We start from the raw sequence: 5504 nt of genomic DNA, 5'->3' as shown, positions 1-5504 counted from the left end.
AGCTGTTCTCTCTTAAAGTTTATTAGTGTCAAAAATAGGCTTATATTAATACTGCAATGAAGTTACTGTGAAAATCCCCTAGTCACCACACTCCAGCACTTGCTCAGGTACACTGAGGGAGAATTTAGCATGGTCAATGCACCTAACCAGCACATTTTTCAGGCCGTGGGAGGGAACCGGGAGGAAACCCATGCACACATGGAGAGAACATGCAAACTCCGCACAGTGACCCAAGCTGGGATTCGAATCCAGGTCCCTGGCACTGTGAGGCAGCAGCTGTTAACCACTGTGCCGCCATGCCACTCTTTAATCTGAACCAATGAATTCTGCAACTCATTACTTCTAGAACTTGCTGCAGAGTTATCCCCTCCAATTTTATGGGCTTTTGGTAATGTTAGGGATATTAATTCACATGCTTTCCGAGTGACTGAGGTCTGCACTATTATCCATATCTTGAACCATCAATTATATAAATAGTACGAGCAAAATGTTGAACAACTGCACATCCACTCCCCTTCAGCGTTTTCAGGACATTTTGCTCATTGTCAGCAATAGTGAAACCAATCTCCAGTCCAGATGAGTTGACCCAAACTGACCCGTGAGGATTCCAAATGTTTCTGGATGTTGATAACATGTGGTCACAGTCAATATGTGATACATTTAGTAAAGTAGAACAATAATAATTTTTCTGACTCACTGAGCATAAAGAAGAATCAAATATTCCCAGTTAGATGTCATTTACGTATTTCCTAATTTTGTTACTCATCCATACGCCAGTTATAAGATGCACCGTTCACTCTTGTCTCTGTCAGATTTAAAGCCCTCACACAGTCCAGCATTATTGACACAGCAATCCGAGAGAAGATGCATATGATACAGAATGTTGTAACTGTAAATATGACAATAACCTCCGAGTGAAATCAACATTCTTCAGAACAGAAAGTGGCTGGAGCTCTAATACTATCATTTCAGCAATTAGACTTGCAACATTGTTGGCACTTGCTGGAGAAATCCATACATTATTGTGGTCAGAGGCTGCTGCTATAAGTTGAGTTTCAAATAGCAGCTCTGAAACAGGATGAAGATGAAAATGAAACATCTAATAGATCAACACCGTGCACAAGCAAATGTTGAAATGTCCGAAGATGCCAAAGTGAAAATAGAAGAGAGGTTTGCTTTCCTGAACTGATTGTATAGTTACAGTGGATGCATGTTATTTTGGTTAGATCTGTGGAACATAGAAAAATATTTCCTTAATTTTGATATTATCAATAAGTATAGCATTTTGTCTCATTGTTGCAACAAATGAAACATAGATCAAGAATAGATTTGTGGCCAAATGTCCTGAACGAGAAGGTAAGGTGGCCATAAGATGGGTGTCTGAGTGAGATGTTCCTTAGGAAAGATCTTTGCCATGCTTAAGAACAGAAGCATAGAACTGATATAGGTGTCTTAAACATAACATACCAGGATAATCCCTTTTCCTTCTACTCATATACAGTGACAATGCATACTCACCGCCTCTGTACAGTTGAATGGGAACACAGTAAAATTACTCCACGTTCCTGAGGTTTGTGGCCTTTTATTTTAGTAAAGGTTCAATTGCTCAAAGTGGTAGAGAGTGTTGCAAAAGATCAAGATGTTGGTGAAATAGATCAGAGTTGGTGAACTTGCATGTGAGGGTGCCGGGACAGGATATGAAGTAATTGCTGGATGTGCTCTTGCGAGAATTGTAATGGTAAGAGTGGAATCAAGTAAGAGGAGGTCCAACGAGCAGGAAAATGGAAAGAGACATGGTCACAATATCTGCATAGAGGTAGAGGATATTTAAAAGTTTTAATGGGACAAAGATAAAGGTGAATGAAAGATTGTGCAAATCAATGACTGGAGAACTGTTGTGGCTAATAAAGGGCCAAAGGCTAGCTAGTGGTTGGACTGAGTAAAATTTAAGTGAATCGAAAGTTTAGTATATAGTTAGCTGCAAAAATGTTACCACGGAATATTTCCTGAAAGTAATCAAGAGGATTGATGAAGGTAGTCTATTTGATGTGATGTATGTGAACTTCCAAAGACATTCAATAAAATACAAACTAATGCGGAGCAGTAAACCTGAAGCATTAAGGGGTCAGTGCTTTTTTTGGATACAGTAAATAAAAGGTAGTATTTTTTTCCAGACTAAGGGAGGTATATATTGTGCTGTCTCCCAGGGATTGGCATTGGGATCACTGCTCTTTTTGATATATTAAACGACTTGAACTTACGTAAACAGGGCATAATTTCAAAGTTTGCAGATGGGAGGTAACATAAGAGATGCAGCAAACGGTGAGGAGAATAGTAACAAGCTTCAGGACAAAGACAGGTGAAATGGACAGACGCATGACAGATGCAATTTAGCACAAATAAAAATTGGTACGTTTTGGAAGGAGGAATGAAGAGAGGAAATGTAAACCAATAGTTCCAAATTTTAAACTCTGCAGTGCATAAGGTGTGCTTTATGCAGAATAATTATTTGTAATCCAACTTTAAAAGTTAAATTATTTTTATGGACTCTAATTTGAACAATCTATCCTTCCCCATTGTCTTACTGGTCCTTTTATGATTACACTGTATAAACAGTTAAATACTGACGGAATTGGCAAGTATATCCTTTTGAAAACAAAAAAACTTGCGTTAAATGAAGCGAGGGCAAAGTGGAGAGCCAATCAACCTCTCCTCACCTGATCATAACAAGGGAAACAAAGAATTAGCGATTATAAGTATACAAATCTTTAACAGGTGGCAGGACAAGTTGAGAAAGCTAATAAAAAGTGATCCTTGACTTTTATAAAGAAAGTTGAGCACACAGGTGAGAAGGTTATGCTAAACTTTAATAAAACAAAATAATGGTTAGGCCATATCTGGAATTCTGTGTTTAACTCTTGGAATTACGTCAAAGTTTTAGAAAGAGAGCAAGACCATAAGAAATAGGAATAAGCCATTTAGCCCCTCGAGCCTGCTCCACTATTCATTGGGATCGTTGCTGATCCAACATTCCCCACATGCACTTTCCTGCCCTTTCTCCATAACCCTTGATTCCATCTCAGCCTTAAATATGTACAAGGACAGCTCCAGGGACCTGGGTTCAATTCCAACTTTGAGTAACTATGTGTGGAATTTGCATGTTCCCCCATGTCAGTGTGGGTTACCTCTAGGTTCCTCCCAGTCTAAAGATGTGCAGGTTAGGTGGATTAACTATGCTAAATTGCCCCTCAGTGTCCAAATATGTGTGGAGCAGTGGGATAAATATGTGGGGTTACAAAAATAGGGCATGGACTGGGCAAGATGCTCTGTTGAAGAGTCGGTGCAGACTCTATAAGCCGAATGACCTCCTTCTGCACTGTAGAGATTCGATGATAATTTTTCCTGCCTGAGGGATGGAAGTTTACTTTAGCTCCTCTTTCTTTTCATAGACTTTTAAAGGTTTTTTAAGTTTTGTTTTTAATATACATCTTTGGCTAGTTTACCCTCTTCTATTTTTAATCAATTTTTTGGTAGTCCTTTGCTGGTTTCTAAAATGCACCCAATTCTCCAGACTTTGCAAATTAAAGGCCTCTTCTTTTAATCTACAATCCTTAAATTCCTGAGTGAGCCAAGAGGGGTCTTTCATGCAGAGTTTTTGTTTTTCAATGGAATGCATTTGTTATGAACATTTTCGTTTGATATTTTGATGGTTCCCACTGTTCATTTATAGTCATATCTTTCTTATCTATCTGCCCAATCAACCGTAACCAGTTCTCTCAAAAGCAAATAAAGACATCAAGGGAAGGTGGAAGCTACCAATATCAAGAGTGTTTTTGTTGTTGATCTTTTGCTTCCCCCTTGAGCATGTTCACTTGACAGCCACATGAGGATCAGGTAAATCCCTCTCCCGGATTTCTGACCGATACTGAGCAGTCACCCCCCGCCTCCCTCCCAGCACTTCATCCTTTACCATGCTGCGGGTTGAATAAGAGTGCAGCAGCTCCCAGTGCCATAGAAACTAGAAGCAGAAGTAGGCCATTCGAGCCTGCTCCACCATTCATTATCATGGCTGATCATCAAGTTCAATAACCTAATCCCATCTTCTCCCCATATTCTTTGATCCCTTTAGCCCCAAGGGCTATATCTAATTTCTTCTCGAAATTGGACAACGTTTTGGCCTCAACTACTTTCTGTGGTAGTGAATTCCACACATTCACCACCCGCTGAGTGAAGAAATTTCTCCTCACCTCAGTCCCTTATCCTGAAACTATGACCCCTAGTTCTGGACCCCCTCACCATTGGGAACATTCTTTCTGAAACTACCCTATCTTACAGTAAGAAGTCTCACAACCTGGTGTTTAAGACTTATTACTGTGCCCAGCCCAATCCAACGCCGACATCTCCACATTGTGGCTACCTGTCTAACCGTTAGAATTTTATAAGTTTTTGTGAGATTCCCCTCTCGCTCTTCTAAACTCCAGTGAATATAATCCTAACCAACTTCATCTTCTCATATGACCGACCTGCCATCACAGGAATCACTGTAAACCTTCTTTTCCATGTAAACTGGACAGAGGCACCGCTTCATGGCTGTTGACAAAAAGCTGCCATATATAAACGTGTGTTGTTGAAAGTTTATTTATTAGTGTCACAAGTAGGTTCACATTAACAGTGCAATGTTACTGTGAAAACCCCCTAGTCACCACACTCGGCGCCTGTTAGGGTACACTGAGGGAGAATTTACTTGGCACAATGTTGAATGAAGAAGATTACAATCCATTTAAATACTATTCAAAAGAAATTAAGGGTGTGGAGAATCAATTGTCAGACCTTGGACTATTTGCTTTTCTTATAGCCATGTGTAGGATAAGTTTTAAGTTTATTTATTGGTGTCACAAGTCAGCTTACATTAATACTGCACTGAAGTTACTGTGAAAATCCCTTGGTCGCCACACTCCGGCGCCTGTTCGGGTACACTGAGGGAGAATTTAGCATGGCCAATGCACCCTAACCAGCACGTCTTTCAGACTGTGGGAGGAAACCGGAGCACCCGGAGGAAACCCACACATGGAGAACGTGCAAACTCCGCACAGTGACCCAAGCCGGGAATCAAACCCGGGGTCCCTGGCGCGGCGAGGCAGCAGTGCTGACCAGTGTGTCACCCGGTTTAATGTTTAAAGGGCCCGAATGGAACCACGCAGATTTACACACTTCCGCTCACAACCAGACCTCCCTGACACACGCCCACGGAGGGAACATTTTTTTTAAAAAAGCAGGCACCCTCCCCCCGCCGGTCTATTCAATAAACATTGTGGTTGCGCTTCCAGCCCAAACCGCCACTCCCAGCTCCCTCCTCACGCTCAACCACGGGGTTTCCTCCCATGGGCTTTAACTGCGCGCGCTGCAACCGCCACGGAAAATCACTCCCCCGCCCCCCCTTACAGAAAACCCCAGGCCAGCTCACCCATTGGTGGAGAGGGCGCCCAGGGGCTCGCCCATTGGTG

This window comes from Mustelus asterias, chromosome 19, assembly GCF_964213995.1.
Source record: "Mustelus asterias chromosome 19, sMusAst1.hap1.1, whole genome shotgun sequence".
Taxonomy (NCBI): Eukaryota; Metazoa; Chordata; class Chondrichthyes; order Carcharhiniformes; family Triakidae; genus Mustelus; species Mustelus asterias.
This window is presented reverse-complemented; position numbering follows the sequence as displayed.